At 42.1% G+C, this 20,800-nt stretch overlaps 1 protein-coding gene across 3 annotated transcripts in view; it reads right to left on the bottom strand.

Moving 5' to 3' along the window:
* Positions 1-15,942, bottom strand: part of PVALB (parvalbumin) — an 81,735-nt gene extending 65,793 nt beyond the window's left edge. Inside the window, exons 1-4 of one of the 3 annotated variants that reach the window (XM_062588642.1) lie at positions 15,436-15,942; positions 11,162-11,329; positions 7,001-7,231; positions 3,893-3,967 (exon numbers count right to left, since the gene is read on the bottom strand). The gene's annotated coding sequence lies outside the window, so the exon portion shown is untranslated. The remainder of the gene's footprint in view (positions 1-3,892; positions 3,968-7,000; positions 7,232-11,161; positions 11,330-15,435) is intronic. The other 2 variants (XM_062588635.1, XM_062588648.1) reach the window with 2 other exon arrangements.
* Positions 15,943-20,800: the final 4,858 nt, after the last annotated feature.

The following is a 20,800-nucleotide window of genomic DNA, read 5'->3' as shown; positions in this document are numbered from 1 at the left end:
AAACTCTCCGCTGGCTTTTCATATGTTCATTTTAAAAAATGTTCCATCTCCACGTCCAGCATGCACACATACATTGCAAACTTCCAAGCTGACTACTGTTGCCTCTTCTATAGCCGTGGAGCACATTCCTAACCTGCTTGTCTTTCTGCCGCGTTCACAGGTACATAAAATGTTACCATACACTTTTTAGTTTCATTCATTCACTCTAGATTGATGATGGAGCGCTGCTTCAATATCTAAAGATATTTTCTTCCCATTCTACTTGGAGCAGCCACTATAGTGTAGTAACATAAGAATAACTGCACTGCATCAGTCACTGCATCTTGCCCACTATTTTGACTCTGTCAATAGCTTATAGTGGATGCTTAAAGCCAGAGTATGATAAATGGGGAAAAGTATAAAGTAAATCAGTAAATCCTTCACTGATATGTTTACTTGGCAGCTGGCCCAGAGCCTCTCAGATGTGGAGGTTGCATCTGGGCTGTTACAGGTAGTATTTACTTATGGTACCAGCTTGTAGAAATGTAGCTAATTCCTTTTTAAAACCACTTTATTTTTGGCTTCATATCATCTGACAGTATAGTATTCCTCAATTTGTTTGTGAATAAAAGATGTACAAACAAAAATAGATCCACAACTTCCTGTTTTCATTTTAGATCAATTGTACGATAAAGTGCTCCCTCATTCTTATTCTATGAGATCTGGTGAATGATAGCTCTTACCATCTCAAATTCTGTTTGTGACGGTATAAACTTCTGTCATATCATTTCCGAGCTGTCTCTTTTCCAGGCTGAAGAATTCTGGTCTAATTAGTTTTTCTTCTTATGGACTCCGTATTTCTGATAATACTAGTTGCCCTTCTGTACCTTTTAGGTTTCTACAATATTCTTTCGGAGATGAGATGACAAGAACTGAATATGGTATTCAAGAAACCTGTTAGTTACCTGGTCTACAATAATTGTACTCTCCCATTGCTGTTATCATTTATCTCCCTTCATAGGTTCTCTGAACTTATTGTACAGTTAAATTATTTTTCCATCACATGATTTACTGTAGATTTATTAACACTGAATTTCATATACTATTTATACCTCATAATTCACTGTTTTCTCTGCCTTCTTTAAATTTGAGTGATCTAAATGATTGGGTATCATACAAACTTTGTGACCTCTTGTCACCTTCTCTTCTAGCTCACTTATAATTATGTTGAAATTATAAATTCCTGGAAGACTTTATTGATAACAATCTTCCAATATGAAAACTAATAATTAACTTCTCTCATTTCTTTTCTTTTAATTGACCTTAATCTCCACAAGAACCTTCATTTTATCCCTTAGTTTCTAGAACAGCACTTTTTGAGGGATTTTATTATGCTTTTTAGAAATCCAGATATGATATATCAAACTATTAACTCTATGTCTATTTTCTCATGCATTTCTCAGAACTCTACCAGTGGTTCTGCCACTAAAGGCATCTTTTAAACTTGAAATATTTGTACAGAGGTATTCACATACTCATCTTGATCTGGTTGCCTGTTTTATACACCCTGATTACCTAGGATATTATTTGTTTTTCTTCAGTATTTCTTACCTTCTCTTCTATATGTTTTCCTAAGTCACAGGCTTTCTATGATTTCAGACCACACAGATACATTAGTCTGAAGAAGATACTTTCGACAGCTGGCATGTTTTTCTTGATTTTCATTTTAAAATTCCCTTGCAGAATTTTTAATCTTACATGTGTAGCAGCACTGATAACATCTTGATTAGGTGGACCCCATCTTACAGAAATTTAATCTATTTAAAAAATTTACGGATACTAATAAATATAACCTCCTCTTCCCTACACAGTTTAATGAACCATGGCTAAATCTCTTCTTTGCTGTTCGTCACAGTGTATGATATCAGGATCATTTCAAAAAATGCTACTATGTAGGACCTTACTTTTAACATCCTGGTGTACCTTTTGCTTTCATGACCTCTCACTTACTTTTTGGGTAATGTGCATATAGGCCATAACCATTGGGGCCTTTCCCAGCACTTGTAAAGACAGTGTCTAAACTCCTCATGATACGTGCCATCTTTTCAACTGCATAGCCTTTTCTAGTAAAATGTCTGTTCACATTTTTATTTTGCTTGGTCATGCTCTTGTTTTATTTTATTAGAAGTAAAGGAGATATTTTCCCTTTTTTGCCCCATGAAGGGAGCCTATTGCACTTAGGACATCCATCATCCTTTACACAAGATGGTAACTGTTCAGTAGCTCATGGCACAGTGTTGGCTAGAGCACATTTCCAACAGGATCACTTTTTGAGAGTCACCTTTTGCTGCAGATTAAGACCAGATCTAGTAGATGAGGTCCAGTCTGGCCAATGAGGCATACTGAGCTACTGCTATGTCTTTGATATTACATACCAGACAGAACAGACCTTGAATACAGGAGAGACTATGAACAGCCAGTGTTTGGGGAAACATACTCCAAAGCAGTCAGCAAATGCCTCCAGCAGAGAAGCATACAGATACGACAAGACCCAGGCAGTGTCTGAACGATGATCCTGCTTCACCCTCATGCCCTCTCTTGGACCTGAAAAGGCTTGGCTTTTCCATCCATTCAGTCAAGGCATATCTCACTTTGGGCCACTAGATTTTAACTCACTAGCAAATGATCTTTTGGTGTCTTGTCCGTTCATGATCTTGGGTTTTCCTAAAGGATTAATTAAAGTCAGAGAATCACAGAATCATAGAATCAGTAAGGTTGGAAGGGACCTCTGGAGATCACCTAGTCCAACCTCCCTGCTCAAGCAGGGTCACCTAGAGCATGGTAGACAGGGTTGCATCCAGGCGGGCCTTGAAGATCTCCAGAGAAGGAGACTCCACAACCTCTCTGGGCAACCTGTGCCAGTGCTCTGTCACTCTCACAGTGAAGAAATTCCCCCTCACCTTCAGGTGGAACTTCCTGTGCTTCAATTTCTGCCCATTGCCTCTTGTCCTGTCACATGGGGCAACTGAAAAGAGTTTGTCCCTGTCCCCTTGACACCCTCCCTTCAGATACTTACACACGTTGATAAGATCCCCCCTCAGTCTTCTCTTCCCCAGGCTGAAGAGGCCCAGCTCTCGCAGCCATTCCTCTTGGTGCTCAAAGATTCCATTCCCAATCAGATTTAAATTTGTACTAGTAGCCTTGACGAGATTACCACTGAGTTTATGGCAATCTACTCACTACTTTATATACTCATGAAGGTTGCTTTCAGTGTGGCTATTATCACAGCAAATAAAGCAGGGAAAATTCAGGGATTTAGATTCATCTCTCCCATGTAGCTTTTTTACCAGAAGAGTTTCCCAGAGCATCTAACCTAAGTTTCTGCTAAAAGCTGTTGCTAACCTTCAATTTAGACAGGGAATTAACATGCCAGTGTTTCTTTCTGAGGCCTCACAAGGCATCATTTCACAGCTTGATTGTCTAGAGGATAGTGTCCTTCAACTTTCTCAAGTTTCTTTTGCAGAACTTTGTAACATATGTTTCTCAATGGGCAAAAGACCCAAATGGCACTGTGATTTCTTCCCAAACTAACAAGGTAAGTGATGGTGTCAGTCTCTGCTATCTGACTAGAAGCGTGAATTTGCTATCAGTGATCAGGACATACTACATGTTACCTCAAGTTACTGTAGCAACCTCACAGAAGAGGAATGCCTCGGATTCCCCCAAGGGAACCCAAATCTTACCTTCACTTAGCACTGTGCTATTGCAGAAGAACTCAATCTCATAGATAAACCTTCTCGTCTAGGGATGCCAAAACTAACTCCACGTATATTAAGCGAGAGGAGTAACAGTATTGCTTGGATTCACACACACAGTGTATGTGCATGCAAAGAAGAGAAAAGCAATTACTTACGAATGGCTGGAGTTTCAAGAGACATAGTCTACGTGAGTATTCATAACCAATCCTCATTTTTCTCCATTGAGGTCTCTGTAAACAAATAAGATTCTGTCTGTTAAGAAGAACCTGAAGGGATAAGGTTACACCTCATTCAATATATCTGTGAAAGGAGCATGAAGGGGCATGCATGTGTGCCCATTGGGGACTGCAAAGGCAAAAAGACTCCAATCTCAGCAGAGTTACAAAAAGTATTTAGGTAGGACCCCAAACTTTATGGACCATGTTCAAAGCCTGTTAGTATTTACTTAAACTGAGTAGTCATGAAGTTTCAGACCTGAGTAGGCCTGACTGTTACCTGAATGAGCTGCGACTTTCACCTATTCCATTGTTAGGTATCATTTTGTTTTATGTAAGAAAGCTTCTTTTCCAACATGTCTTTGCTTCTTTTTCCCCCAACAAAGGGTTTTCCTTTATTATGTCTATTGATTCCTCTTGTCTCTCTGCTATTGTCCTTTTCTCTTTGTTAAGGTGACGGCTGCTTTCTAAGGGATGGGGAGCCGATCGATCATGATAATGCAACCAGCAGGGTAGCAGCCTTACCAGTAGGGCCCTGTTTCACACCACCAGCCTGAGACAAGCAGGGCAGAGCCAGGGATAGCACCAACGATCAGCTGAGAGGCCAGATCATGCCAAATCAGTCAAGTTCATGGTGACAGGGAAGGCCCGAGGTCAAGCCAGGAAGATGTGGTCTGTGACCAGACAGGGGCATGGCTGTAGCAGAGCTGGAGATTAACATTGCTACAGCATCACTGAGGCAGGGACTGATGGCCCCAGGCTAAGCTGAAATGGGGTCCTGCACCTGGGCAGGGTTGGGGCTCAGGCCCCCAGAAGGCCCCAGAAGAGGCTGAGCAGGGCCAGTGAGGCTTGTAGTGTCCTCAGAAACCTGAAAAGAGCTAATAATCACAGGAGCTAGTAATCACAGTTTAAAGAGGAAGGCTTCAGAAATTATTCATTTCTCTCAGCATTAGAGGCTCTCAAATTGTATTGAATAAAAGGTATTGCAATAAAAGGTTTTGAAAAGTGTGCCTGTCGATCACCTGTCTTTCCAGAGGTAGATGCAAATCCCTGGTACTTGGAAGAGTTATACTCTTTTGCCTTATGCATGATGTATGGTACTGAAGGCTATGAACTCTCTAGTCTATCAAGCTATGCCCCTATGATAACTGAAACAATCTCTTCCTTGTGGTGTATTTCACGTTTTGGATCTGAAAGTGGCTGTATTTCGGCACAGATGTTTTAGCTGCAGTAGGCCTGCTAAGAATGGCAAAATCATTCCTTACCATCTCTTGGCTGCTCTTTCTGAAAAATAGCTCTCTACCAGGCTGACCCCAGTTCAGTAGTTCCCATCATAGCAGAGAGAACTCCATTGCCTATTCTTAGAGTTGGAATCATCAGGGAAGGGCACTTTCCTTTTCTCTGGTTAATGGTGACCTCACTTCAGCACAGCTCCTCTTTCCACAGAGCTTTCTCATGAAAGAAAAAGCAGATTCTGCAAATCCGTCTACTACATATACCTGTTTACTCAGAGGGACACATATTTTTCAGTCACTAGATTTTTAAAATACATTTTCCTTATCAGTTCTGTAACTTAAATGTCATTGCAGCTAACCAGAGAAAATGTTCCTCTGAGCTGTTGTAAGAAGTTTCTCCCTTTGCATATGACTTCCTAGTGGCATGCTAACACAAGTGTACTTACTAGGTGGTCAGCTGAATGTACTCATCACCTTTACAACAACCCACAAAGACAAAGCTGAATGTCCTGCTTAATGAGGCATCTGGTTTCTGCCTGAAATGATAAAACATTCATTCATACCCCGCACTTATTGCCTTGCTGTTGAGACATTTATTGATTGTTAGAAGAGCACTGAATTGGTAAGAGCTTTTGTTTGGCCTTCTTTATACACAATTATGTTCTTAGAAGTTATCCTTCTAAACATTCCCCGAGATTCTTCCTGGGCTTAAGAGGTACACAAGGCAACGTTATACTTCGGCTAAATCCTGTGAGCAGGAGATCTTACATTACTACATTACTGCTACTGCAGTCTCCAGTTTGGCTTTGACCTCCGATTATTACAAAGCTATACAGAGATTTATCAAGGACTCAGAACAGAACTGAATTTAGGACAATGATGTTGAAGTGAGTACTCAGCTAAGTAAATCCCCATTCAGCATTGCTCAGTTGGTCTCGATACTCTGATCTCTTCCTGCTGGAAATATCAAAGGGTCCTTCATGGGAGAAAAGAGGTTTCTTATTGAGGGGAGCTGTTCTTTGAAGTTTCCTGTTTTATACTTGCTTACACAGCTTCTTCTCTGTGTTTGAGTTTCGTGGAGCACCAGTCCTCTGCAACTCAGGAAAATGAACAGAACTATGATTTTGCATCCTAGATAATAGCTCACTGTAACAAAAGGACTGTGTTTCCTGTCTTGGGGAGTTGCAAGCAGAAAAAGGAGGAAGTTTTTCAGGTATAAGCCAGTGTTATGAGGCCCTTTTGCTTGTAGTCATGAGGCCATGTGAAGCTTAGAAAACAAGCTTATGACTTTATATATCTTTTGAATTAGAGTATCTCTTGAAAATTAGCATTACCCTATTCCAAAACCATTTCACCTTTTCTTCACAACTGGTAGGCCAGAATCTTTTTTTTCTTGCATAACCATTGTGATTTACATATGAGCAGAGTCAAGAAGTTGAAGCTTTCTCAGTCCTAGGACTCATGATAAAATCTTGATAATTGGCAACAAAAAGACAGTCCAGCCAACTCTATGAGCAACAGCTGCTGTTGAAGAGTTCTTATTGCCAGGTTTTTCCATGAAGAGCCAAATTTTATCTGTGAAATCCATGCAGTGTGAGCTGAACAATACAGAGGATATTCCCAGCAGACTTCACCTCCCTGCTTCTCACTCTTCTCTCTCTGCCTTCTCCAGTACAGTAGCAGAGCTGATGCTGATTTTGCCATTTCTGTCTATCATCTCCTTTATGACCCATCTGTCTTCTGAATGCTTTCTCTTTTCAGAGAACATACCTATGTAAACCCTCCACTATTACAAAGACTATAAATCACTTACAACTTGCATGTGTGGAGTGCTCAGATGCTCATCAGTTCCTGAATATTACTCCGAACCGTGGAAAGTAAATACTTAGTTCTGTGAAGAGTCCAAAGGAGCTTGGCTGCTAAAGCCAACCTAAGAGATGGAGCTGGGTGGAAGGACAGCTGCCCAGACTTTCAGACAGGATGGTATCCAGCATGCAGACACTAGTATTATGCCCAGGTGTACCCAACATCCTGGAAGTTGGATCTGTGTAGGATAAAGAAGAAAAGAAAGCAGGATATGCTGGTAAGTTGTTTTCATTATCTTTTCAGTCACACTCCTTTGCTTTTGCTGTGAGGTCACAGGTATAAAATACGGTAAGGTATGTTAATTACTGCAGCCAAGTGGAAAAAGATGTATTACATTAGATGCAATGGAGATGATAACTTATTAGCATGGTAAAGGAGGCTTCTTCTCCCTCTTTATGCCATTAAGAACACAGCTATGTAGCTGATTTCTGAAAAAAAAATGCTATGAGAAAGAGAGAAGTACACAGTTGTCTGACTCACTGGGTTTCCTCCCAGAGATACTGGTCTGTGTTTGTCACTATCTCCTAGCTATTTCTGCTTCCTTTCAAAAAAAGAACTGTCAAACGGGAAGGTATGAGGGAGAGGAACTGACAGAAAAAGAAGAAGAGATAGGGGAAGGAGAAAAAAAATAGATATCAAAAGAAGGAGATGGAGGGCTAAACAGCAAAGATGTTGGAGAGTGCTCCACAGAGTACTGAACCACATTCAAAACTTCAGCAGTTTGTGTTCTTGTGGCACAATGGACTTTACAGGCCTCAGGGGAAATAATTTTTTTTGGAGGCATACTGAAGTTCCATATTCCTCACAAGCCTTATGCTCTAGCTGCTGTCTGCAGTTCTCTGACCTACCTTTTCTAACTTTTCTAATGTAAGCATAGCAGAATATACATATTTACACACATAAACTGCCAACCCTACTGTTATGAAAGCAGCTCTGGCTGCTCTCTGAGGGAGGTGAGCTCTCTGAGGGAGGTGAGCAAGGAGTTAAGGGTAACAGACAGCAAAACAGGCAGAGGCAGTGACCTCACTGACAAGGGTACAGTCCTGCAGTAACAAGAAGAGCAAAGTAGCTGCAGCGACAGTGACCAGAATCAGCCATCAGTCTAGATCCTGAAGCAAGTCCATAGTCAGGAGGCAGGCTCAAAATCAAACTAGGAAGTGAATTCTGCACATCAGAATCAGCAAGGCACATCATCAGGCTGCATCATAGCTCAGGCAAGGTCCAAGGTTTAAAAGCAGCTGCTGAGTGAAAGTGGGGAGGTCCCCAATGAGGCTTCTCAAAGCTTTTCACACACAGCTCTTTCACAACCATCTGATCCCAGGTTACACAGCTGTGTGTGCGTGCACAGAGCTGGCCTTGTGCATAGGCAGCCAAACCCTTAGAAGGAGGAGAAGAGGTTGTACTCAGGTCCCTGACACCTACCAACTGAAGTCAGTTACTGTATATGAGCCTTCCTTTGAGGAAAGGAAGCAGATGTGCCTGATACTAGAGAAGTTACTCGTGTCACTTTTACACACTACAGGAACATGCCAACACGACACAGTGATAAGCACAATACTAGAAACAGAATAAAAAAAGAATGGAGGGAAGGTTTCAGAAGCCAGTTTTGAATATCCGTCAGTTTCCTATTCAGCTACTCATACCTTTTTCAGTGTAACCAGGACCAAAGAAATGACCTGTTGTTCCACAAAGGTGAAAGCCATGCTAAATGCCAAAACTTCAAAATGAATTGGGTGTGTCACAGGAATCTGAGAGCACATAATGAAAAGAAGTGTATCTTCAAATCAGATCTGATACTGTAGACAGAGCTAAATGTCTGCTTGTTTCAGAGTGGTAAGAATAAGCCAGTAGGTCTTGTTTCTATTTGTGAGTATTTAAGGGCTTTTCACATAAAGTTTTCCTTTTCTTTTTCATACCTAATCCTAAAAGATACTTAGATGAGCTCTTAAGTGGAAAACCAAGCAAGAGTTGAGTTTAATGTCCATTTTAAGACCATTTTACCAGCTTCTGTTTACTGCATTCTAAATAGACTGAAATGTACCTTTCTTACTTGGCTACAACAGAAAAAATGGGAATACACATTCCATCTTAACAATGGCTTGCTTGAGACTGAGGAATGATATCAAAACTTCTATTTCAGCACCATGCGTTATAAGGCATCCTCTTTTGGAAAGCAGCTAAAAAGCTGAACAAAAGCATTCCTCTCTCTAACCCCTTATTCTGTTCATAATTTTATTTCCACAGGTATTGCTCGAATTGCTCTTTGCATTATAAACCAACATCAGATTACATGGAGCATCCCTGAGGAATCGTTAAATGGCCAGATTCTTCCCTTCTTAGAATACAAAGTTTAGCCCCTCTCCTCACTATCATATCGCATATGTTGTACCTTCACCTTCCAGTTCAGCCCCTCCCACCTCAAAACCTTTCAGTTAGCTTGATGAGATCAGGAGACTTCTTGCTGACATGGAAAGTAGCTGATGCAAACCAAGGACTGGGTAATGCGCTGGAGTATGAAGTGGCTTACAAGCAGGAGTGGGAGTCCTGGGATGTAAGAATGGAGAGCTGAGCTGTCCTGGGGTGAGCTGTGCCCTGCAGAGTGGTCAAGATTCTGCAGTAAAAGCTGGACAAATTTCTGGCCTTTTGGTTCTCAGGCACTATCAAGAGATGCAGTAAGTGTTTGTGGTTAGATGCAACTAATAGCTAGGCTCCATCTTCCCTCTTCTAGAATGTTTTCCATTTCCATCCCATTTTCCTGATCCTGCTCATGCAGACAGACCCAGACAACAGCTTTCTCACAGACCTCACCTGTTGCTTAGTTTGCTCTGATCTTCTCTGAAGGTGGCATTCAGCCCACCCTCTGTTTCAGTTCTGTCACCAGTGGTTCTCCCAGCAATGCTCCCAGCCGTCATCATCACTTTGCTAATAATTGCTCATTGCAGCTATAAGTATTTCCTCAGGTAGGTTTGCCTTGGGCCTGGGAGATTTAGCAGCATGTTGGCTGTGCGAGTGGAATAAAGGATGAAAAACTGAGGGCGAGGCACTGCTCATCCAGCATGAGAGAGTGCTCTATGCGCAGACGAGCCTTGGTTTGCAATGGGGAGCCCCATTACACAGAGTAAGGATGGAACTGTGCTTTGCTGGGTGCACTTGGAGAAGTATGACATGGAACTATTCTAGTATGAAGAGAAAAGGCAAACTCAGGAAATGAGGGCTAGATGAGTGGACAGTGAGGTGATTGAGAACTGTCTGAAAGACAGAGCTCAGAGGGTTGTTATCTGAGGTGCAGAGTCTAGTTGGAGGTCTGTAGCTAGTGGTGTCACTCAGGGGTCAACACTGGGTCCAGTCTTGTTCAACTTATTCCTCAATGACCTGGATGAAATGATAGAGTGCACCCTCAACAAATTTGCTGCTGATACAAAACAGGGAGGAGCAGCTGATATACTACAGGCCTGTGCTGCTGCCATTCAGAGGGACCTCGACAGGCAGAAGAGATGGGAAGAAATTAACCTCATTAAATTCAACAAAGGCAAGTGCAGGTTCCTGCACCTAGGGAGGAACAACCCCATGAACTAGTACAGGCTGGAGGCTGACCCATTGGAAAGCAGCTCTGCAGAGAAGGATCTGGGAGTTTTGGTGGGTAAGTGGATCATGAACCAGCAGTGTGCCCCTGTGGCCAAGAAGGCCAATTGTATCCTGGGGTGCATTAGGAAGAGTGTTGCCAGAAGATCGAGGGAGGCGATCCTGCCTCTCTACTCAGCCCTGGTGAGGCCACATCTGGAGTACTGTGTCCAGTTCTGGGCTTTCCAATATAAGAGAGATGGAGCTACTGGAGCAAGTCCAGCTAAGGGCTACTAAGATGATTAAGCAAGTGGAGCATCTCTCATATGAAGAATGGTTGAACAAGCTGGGACTGTTCAGCTTGGAGAAGATTTAGGAGGGATCTTATCAGTGTGTGCAAGTATCTTATGGGAGGTCATAAAGAAGATGGGGCCAGACTCTTTTCAGTGGTGCCTGGGAATAGGACGAGAGGCAATGGGCACAAACTGAAACATTGGCAGTTCTGTTTGAAAGTGAGGAAAAGGTTCTTACTAAGAGGGTGACTGACCACTGGAAGAAATTGCCCAGAGAGGTTGTGGAGTCTCCATCCTTGGAGATCTTCAAAAGCAGTCTGGACATGATTGTGGGCAATGTGCTCTCAGTGACTGTGCTTGAGCAGAGGGGTTGGATTAGATGATCTCCAGAGGTCCCTTCCAACCTCGACCATTCTGTGATTCTGTGAAAAGAAAAGGAAAGAATGTGTTGGGATATCTTGTTAAGGGGGAAGCTACCATCTCAGGGTCTGCACTGTCACTGAACAGACTGCTGTGCTGTCCAGAAGGATTACAGAGACTGGCTGGGCCTGGTGAAACCCTCAGCTACAGCCTTTGATCTTGTGCCTCTTTTCCTGCCTTGGTGGCCAGGACCTAAGAGCTGAAAAAAAAAGCCAACTCTCACCTCTGATGCATCTGATTGTTTGCCATCCCCTGACTCCAAAATAGCTTCTAGACTCCTCATACATGAAGTCTGCTGTTCCTAGGTGGACTTGACCTTTCTCTGTTGCTGGTCAGGATGTTGCCTGACTCTCTTCCATATTCACTGCATGATTATCTCTCCATATCTTCTCCTGCAGTTGCTGAAGGTTGACTCCACACGATGAGAGCTATATTTCCTCCCATAAGGTATTTTTCCAGAATAGGTAAGAAAGAAGAGTGCAAAGAGAAGGAAGTGTGTATCTTGCACAGTGTCATCTTTGAAGGCATTTTTAGAAGTAAGCGACTTGCTTTTCCTCCCTCTCCTTCACTTATTTCCTGATTTCATACTTGGAGGCCATGCAAAGCTTGTGATCCAGAGAAATTATATCTCAGTATATGGATATCACCAAAAGAGGCACTGAATGGAGCATACTTGGAGTTTTGCAAAAACAGTGGCTAAGCTTCTTCCTTCCATGCTTCAGTTTCTAAATATCATAATTCCACAGCCTTATCTCTCTGTGAGTCTCCTCTGAAACCATTGCATTTGTATTTGATCTTACATCTGCAGTATCTCTATCTCCTTAAGGCAATGCTGCTAATCTTCATTTTACAGATAGAGAACTCAGGCTATTTTTGCCACTGTGTATTATCTTATCATTAAGCTAACTGACTTCCACTTCCTGTCTTGTTCCCTGCAATGTAAGTCAGAGATGCATGATTCCAGGGAATAGGTGGTCTTTACAAAGATTAACTTCTCAGCTACCTCTCCTACTGCAATAATGTTAGTTTTCTACCTGTGTTTTCTGTATCAGCAATACTTCCTATATCCCACAGCACATCTTCACCTAAAGTGAAATGCCTGGTCTTAGTGCTGTTCTTGAGAATGCTGCACATGGTCGGCTGTCATGCACCTCAGCTAACTAGTCATTTGGCATCCAGTATTTCTCAGGCCCTTTTCAAATTAGCAGGTAATGCTTCCCAGGCATGTATGCAGTCAGCAATTGATACAGGGAAAGTGTGGTGCTAGATTGTATCAGATACTGCATGTCTGCATGTTTTTCAGGCCCTTATAAATCCTCCTTGTAGATTCATTCATTGTTCTAAAGTTCCTTCTGATTAATTTGACTGTTGACAGACTTCATTAAATGTTTTTTGGTCTGCGACACTAATAACCGCTGGTCCAAGGTCCCCACTCTAAGAAGCAACTCAGTAGCTTTGTTTCCTAGCTCATATCTGGTTCTCCATCCACAAGCGTTCTCTATTCTTTGTCTCATGGTTTTGAAAGTTTCCATTCCTGAAGTGAGTTATCCTATATTAAGCTTTGTGAACATTCCAGTAATTCTGTTTCTTTGCTCAGCTGTTGCAGAAGGACTGTCTTTACATACCTACAGGTGAAATATTGCCTCAATGTCCTCATGAGGTGCTGGATCAGAGTCTGTATTGCACAGAGTAGTATCTGATGTTTTCTGTGGAAGAAACCTGCAGTGACACCATCCCCTGACTCTTAGCTATGTAAAGATAGGTCAAGGATAGTCGACACGGAAGTGAAGGAACAGTCTTCTGGAAAACTGAACACATTCTGTTGCCAGAGCAGTGAAATTGCTTCCACATTACCATCCATTGTTACTTGAAGATAGAAGACAAACAGACCTCAACTTGTTCAAACTAGAGAATTAAGGTTGAAAGCTGAAGGTAATTTGCATACTAGAGCAAAGACAAAAGAGAGAAAAGCTGACATAAAAGGTTAGCTGAAGTGAAAGAGGTGTGAAGGGGCTAAGAATACATTCAGACACGCAGCCTCTTAAACCTGCGTCAATTGATCTATTAAAAGATTTCCTGCACCAGTATTACACTGTGGTTAAGTAGTGAAACGGCATGACCTTACGAATGAAAACAACACAGTTGTGGGGACAAAAGTTATTGAGAAAAGACTACTTTTAAAACAAAAGTAAAGCTAATTACGTGGTGTGAATGCCTGGAAACTCCTGCTCATCCTAAGTGTCTATCTGTGCTACTTGCATTCTTGTCCCCATGGTTCTTGGCTCTTCCTAGCCTTAAAAGGAATCTCTCTCCTTAAAACTGTCACACTCTTCATTTTCTCTTTTCAGAAAGCTGCCAGCCCAGTGCCAGTCAGCCAGCCAGAGTTCAGCCAGAACACTTCTGAGAACATGGAACAGACTAACTGCCTTCAAGTGCTGGATTGGTAAGCAAACAGCACACTCCTGATTCCTTTTCTGAAAGGTTCCTTACTAACCATGAGGTAAGGGCATACATACACAGATTCATCCATTGAGTTGGAAAGGGCAAGGAATTTTTACTTGTATGTTTCCTAAGTCTATTTACTCCTCCCAAATGTCTGTAGAAATTACATTGAATTCCTGCAGCTGCAGACCTTGCCCTCCACAGCTGGAAGTCTGGGGATAGAAATCTACTCCCTTATGTTCTCTGCATTCTCTCTGGAAATAGATTTGAATAAAAGATGTAGACTTGCTACGGTGGAAATCTTTTTGGTTGTCTTCCTCACAGCCTACCAGAACATAAAACACATCTTCCCTCTCATATAAATAGGCATATTCCCTCAACTCTTCATTCTCTAGAAATGATATACTTCCTGCTCCCTAAAGCAGAATGGGACTTTGAGAGTGACCAGAGAAGGACTTCATTGATCCCAGACTAGTGTGGACCTGATCAGAAAGAGACCGATGTTGTCCATACAGCCTCAAATTTGTGTCAGGTCTTCAAAGATAAGGAGGGATGATGACCATAGTGCTCTGCCCAGGAAACTATCCTAACCTGCAGAGGAATCAGGAATGGTTGCCACAAATTAAAATAACTCTTGGGTTTCATAATGATTATCTTTCTCTTAGGGGAGAGGATCAGCTGTTTTCAACATCTACTTCTATAAGACATGTGAACGAAAGATAGGTTATGTATGTTATTTCACTGAAACCTCATGTTGTCTTCTCCCTTTGTCCACTCATATTCAAAGTTTATAAGACCCTTGAGACAGATGTTTTATTTTGAAGAAGTAGCTGCAAAATATCACTGAAAGCTCTAGAGCTGCATAAATGCTGATGCTGGCAATCACACTGCCTGAATCTGTACTTCTAAATAAGTCAGTCAAGATACAGATTCAAGCACTGTCTTATAACTGCTTTGTTGCCAGTACTCCCCTGCCATGGTTTGGCCTCTGCCAACTACTGTTCTACAAGGTAACATCCTGGTACAATTTGAAATATAGCTCAGGGTAGCAACCATTCCCAGTAGGCAACATAAAACACGAGTGTACCAGGTTTGGCTGTGTCCACTGTCCTTCAACAGTATTCTAGAAGACTTTGCACCCAGGCCATGCAACACAAAGTTTCACAGTTTCATACTATGAAAATAGCTGCAACATAATTCTCACATTATTTTGTACACTTTGAACTGAAGAAACAAAAAGGACACAAAAACATAGCTGTGTTCTAGACTGCAAGGACACTGTGTTGAGACTCAGAAAACTAACAGGGTTATATAGTGTGGGCACAGACAGTCCATGCCATTTAACCTGAGGGTCAGAGGATAGTTCCCAGCACTCTTTTAATCAGAGTATAAACACAGTCTTTCTCAAAAGCCAATTTGTGCTTGCATATCCTAGCACTGAGAAAAGTCAGTGTTAACACTAGATAGTTATTGTCTTACTGTGGCATAGAGAAGGCTGCAGCTTGCATCTCCTGAGGAAGATACAAGAGATGCAGCTAAAGATTCCTTCTATCTTCCTGGAATACGGTGTGCTTCTGTAGATCAACTCCTGTTTGTGTACAATGATCACTTTACAGAGCTGTCAAATAGAGAGGTGTCATTAGTAGATAAGTTCTGTGTTTCTCACCTGAACAGGATTATTAGGAGTAGTTCAGCAGAATTCCCTGGAGCTGAGGAAGAGAAAGTGAAGGTTTCCCATTCTGCACTGGAGCCATACAACCCCTGTCAGACCTCTGAAGTGCTGAGTAGAACCTCATTTTCATCAGCTGCACTTGTATGTCCGTTAATTCATACGGATGGTCAGTCCTGCTTTGCCAGGCTTATATGCAAGAACAGTGCTGTTACAAGTACTGCTTCCCTTGTTTTGATTTCAACAGTCCATACTTGTACAGCCCAATGATGTCCTCCCAGCCTGATATGCATCAGGCCCTTCAAGCAGTCCCAGCGGGAATCCATGGGAAATCAGTGTCCCTACAGTATGTGAGCCTCCCAAAGGAAGCCTGTCCTCAGGCTCCACAGAGGCAGGCACAGCCAGGAGCACTTCCTCTGCAGCCCTTCCTGCTCCCAGGCCAGAAGGAAATGATGCAGCACCTCAGCAAAGGGGAGGAAATTTCACCAGCCCAGGCAGACTGTGGGAAATGCATGAATGTGAGACCAGAAGGGCAGAACTCCCCAGTGGCTCTTAGCTGTACTGGCTCTCCCCAGCTGTGCTCCTTGGGCTACATCACCACAGATAGCCTCTTACTGCCATCAGCCAAAGACTCCAGCCATCTGGCGCTCGTCACTGATGAGGAATTAACTTCTGACTCGCAGGAGATCCAGCCCCCTGATGACTGCTCTTGCTATGAGTTTTCTCCTGGGAAATCTGGTGTCACGGTTGCAGTTTCAGAACAAAGACCAAACCCTCTTCCTGAAACATACCAGGATGCATTTGGGGACTATCTTACTGTCCCTCCAGGTCCCCATGGACCTTCAGAACCCCCAGATATTTCCTTACATGTTTCTTGAAAAGGAATCAGTTTTTCCGAAGAATCTATGTTGGAGAACAACAGAGTCTTGTTTAATCCTGACAGTATCGTGATTGTTTTCCTCCACTGTGGGCAACTACTACTCTATCTCCTGCCTAAACCCAGTGAGAAGACTCACATATGTAAGGAAGCTCCAGGAGTAAATAGGCTCTCCAAGCATATTAAAATTATCAGATAGCCTGCACACAATGGGAGATCCATCAGTGGCAATCAAAAGAACACACAGAGTATTGAGGTCAGTCTCTTCAGAAATTTGAAGCCTCTATGGAAAGGAATGCAGCCAGCTGCAAGATTCAGAGAAGTTTGCTTGAATTGTGGCGATCTTTGATATCAAGATAAAATCTGAAGAATGCCACCATTACATTCTCATTCTCTTCCCACAAATGCTATTTCTCCTACCCAGTTTCCAGTCCAAGGTGGAGAAAGTTCTCAAGTAACCCTACCCCCTTTCCTAGTTATATTAATGCATCTGGTAATAGATACAGGATGTAATTCCCCCATACCTACCTTCAGATGGCCTTGCCACATAATCCCTTGCCAGGTTTGACTGTCAGAGGAAGAAGTCAGATTTATCTAGAGCTTCTTTCTAAAAATAGGTAATCAATTTCAGTTTAAATTCTCAGGTTATGGGAGAACAAATGATTCTGCTTGAGCACAAAACAAGGCTGGATAATCAAGTTTCTTACTCAAGAGCAATGAATCCAAGGGCTTAAAAGAAAAAGAACTTATTAAAAAGGATAAAATGGCAACTCAACATAAACACTAGAAAGACAGTTTACTGAATTCAATAACCTGAAAGCTTCTTGGTAATGTATTCCACTCCCATTCTTTGCCCAGAGCTGAGAGTATCCGTTGTTGGCCTCTAAGGGAAAGGTTGCTCCTAAACCTCTCTTACCATTCCCAATTGCAGAGATCTAACCTCTGATACTAGGTAGCTGCTCTCAGCAGCTTTAGCCCAAGAAGCCTTCATTCTATTTGCAGTCCCCACACTGTCCCCTCAACATTTCAGTTCCTCAGAGAGGAATTGGTGGCATGCAAAAGCCCAAGAGACCCCTGGGGAAAATACCTCTTCTGTTTTCTTCACTTTCTTACTACATAGCTCCTTTGCGCTTCTACTACCAAGGGGACTAGCAAAAGTAATTCCTAATCCTCAGGCCATGTTCAAACACCATTCTCTCCTGATGGATAATAATGCTTTAAATACTTTCAAAATTAAGACAAAATTGCATTTCAACCCTAGTGTCCAAGACTGAAATCCACTGAAGTCAGTTCCCTTGCTCCCTCTTTGTTGTTATCTCTAGCTATTTCAAGCAGCTCAGGATTTCTCTTTATTCCAGTAAAGACAGGATCAGCAGTAAGTACTTCATTCTTTTAGGAATGAGGTATTGGGCTTACCGCAGGATAGAAGTGTCTCTAAATGTAAGTTTTAGTTCAGTGAAAGCTTTACAGTGTATAGGCCTAGGCCTGAATTTAATAGCTGGCTGAAGACTCTGATAAGAGTTCTGCAGTATCTTCTGTTCTTACACTTAAGTTTCTTTAGTGAGCCATTCAAAACCACTTGCAGTGGAGATAACAAAGACAGATTGGAATAATTCAGGATAGCCCATGATAGACAGAAGTCAGAGGGTTAACTGAAAAGGAAAAAGGCTAGATGGAGAACAGGAAACTTTTCTGAATAGTGATATCTTGCAGAATAAACTATGTTTCAATTGCTGAGATGCCTAAACCTTAACTGGGAAATATCCATTATTGCTGGAAAAACTAGAAGGTAGGACAAGAGTGATGCAGATTCTTGGATTTAATTGGTCTCTTCTATTTCAAATTGCTATAATACTATATGATTATTTATATTTCAAGTGCATGCGCTGTTCATAGATGACTGAAACAGATCTTAACCAGCTATTCTGGTGAATGGTTTAGCTAGGCCAGAGAACAATTTTTTTTCCCCCCTCCAACTCCAGCTTTTCAGGTAAAAACATTGGCTCAGAGCTGCCACCAAATGCTCAGACCTTGCAAAATCACTTAAATACAAGCTACCTACATTGCAAAGTGCTGAGTTCAGTGCTACAATATAACAGAGGTCTAATGCCTCACTGCATATAAAAGGCAAAAAGTGAAAGCTCATTTCCCTCTCCACGCCTGTTCCTCAACATCTGTATGCCCCATCATTATGGGCCTTGACTGTTACAAGATCCTTAGCTTAGAAAATTTGATTTGTTAACCTGTTAACTATACTTTCTTCTTCTGTATTGATTTCCTGATGGTTTCTCAAGTTGAAACAATTTGGAGTGTGGACTGGTAAGTATCAGCACCAGCACAAACAAGAAAACAGGAATGAACAGCTGAGAGCAGAAGGATGGGTGGGAGATTTTCAGCAGCAATGAGCACTTAGTTCAGTTCAGCTCTTGTTTAACTGCATCTGACATGCTATTTGGAGATTCCCAAGCTGGCTTTAAATATGCTTGTTTGAGTATCCAAAGCACTCTAGGCACCATGGAACACTACACAGGGTAACACACCTCACCATGATTCTAGGTAAATCTAGGTTCAGCACTCTGTGACTTCAGGTATTGATTGCTTCCAGTAGTTTGAGCTGTCTCATTAAAAGCTATCTAAGTTATCCCTGCACTTTTCAATGTGTCAGCTATCAGAAAGTTTTTACCTCTGGCTGTGCTGTATCATTTGGCAAAGCAGAGAGGAAGATGAAAAAGGATTACCATGCGTATGTGTTCACTTGGCATCAATCAGATATCTTCTGTTTCGCTGCATTACACAATGCCAACTATTTTGCATTATTTAAGTGCTTATAAACATATTATTTTAATTTGTAAAAAGTGTATAAAGTGATTACTGTTCTTCACAGCAAGAGACAAACTATACAGTTTGTGGCACAGGATAGTGGCTCACAATTAAGATTTTTCTAGTCCTTTCCTGATCTTCCTTAGCATTTCATAGATAGCAAAGTGCATTTGTTCCAAGTTGTACCAGAATTTTGTAGTGTCTGCTCAGACATTAGAAAGAGACTTGTAAATTTGTGTGTTGATTTAGCCTTATATTAAGAACTTATACCTGTATTAGCTAACTGTGCCTGAGTTTCTGCTTTCCGTGTGCCAAACAACATCTGTAGGTTTCTTTTCAGGTCCATTGATTCTGGTTTAAGACTTGCTGCAGGATCAGACGACAGTGTTTATTATGTAGTTGGAGTCATGCCGGTAATCAGTGCTGTATACAACATGCAGAACAGGGTGGTGGTACAGAGCCCTGCTGTTCAGCTGAAGCCAGAGTGCTGAGTGCGAAGACAGGGACCTCTTGTACTGATGCACACGGAAACACACAGGGAGATTTCTACACATTGCCATTTGGCCAGTCTCCTCAGTTTGAAAGACTTGTGCATGTGCCTGGAAACATCTGAATCCCAAGTGGTTAATTATTGCTGTTGGAAAACGATTATCACATGATAATCACTAGTTATATTTTAACTTACTTCACTGCTTTTATGCAGTCAGCATATTCCCTGGTTATATAGCAGCATTCAAGCTCTTGGGTGATCTTGAGTTATTCTTTCGACACACTCTCTGGACTTCAGATTACATAGACTGTATGGTGGAGACGTGTTTCTAAGAGACATTTATCTTGGAGGTGGGGGAAGGGCTAGCAGAGGTGAGTATGGCTTATGAGAGGTTCAGTAACAGTCCAGTCACACGGCAGGGTGAGCGGCAGACTGGAGAAGTCCAGGGGCTTCTTGTAGCTTTCCCGTTTCCTTTAGGTGGAATGGCTTGGTTTGTATTTGCATTAGCATAGCCTGAAAATTTTGTGGGCCTTAGTGAATACCTTCTCTTCTCAGGTGAGTTTCTATTTGTTTTCCTAGCAATATTGCTGCTTCCTGCCTAGGCAAAAACTTTCCATGATACCTTCCAAGTGACAGACATAACAACAAAACCAGAACTGTGTGCAGAGAAACTTCCTTTCCTACTCCACATAGGCATCTGTTGCCAACCATTTGGATTTGCCCGAGTGACTGCATGGACACTGATGCCTAAGAAGCATAATTATGAGTCTGAATTCCCCTGGAAAGCATCAACAGGCATCTGGTTCTTTGCCTAGTGTGCCTTGTTGCTATACAGCTCCAGCTCTGAAGCTGTGTGAGAGTTTTACAGCCATTAGGATTGAAAAGGTAGGCAGCACTTAGGCTCTTGGGTGACCCTGGTTTGTTCCCTGTGTATCCTCTGGGTATTTCCTTCTGTCTGGTTTGCTGGGACAGCCATTGAAGTATCATGAATCTTTTGACAAACTTTTATACACGCACATACACATAAACATCCACACCCATACCCATCTCCCTTCCTTGGCATTCTGTCTAGGTCCCACTTAATAACCCAGCACTACGACCAGGTCACGAGGAGGGTGTCATTTAAAAAACATGTTCATTCTCCTCTCATCCTCCATGCCACCCAGTGGGATTCC

Source organism: Rhea pennata, chromosome 1 (assembly GCF_028389875.1).
Source record: "Rhea pennata isolate bPtePen1 chromosome 1, bPtePen1.pri, whole genome shotgun sequence".
Classification (NCBI taxonomy): Eukaryota; Metazoa; Chordata; class Aves; order Rheiformes; family Rheidae; genus Rhea; species Rhea pennata.
Note: the sequence above shows the minus strand (reverse complement) of the source record. Positions and strands in the feature narration are given on the sequence as shown.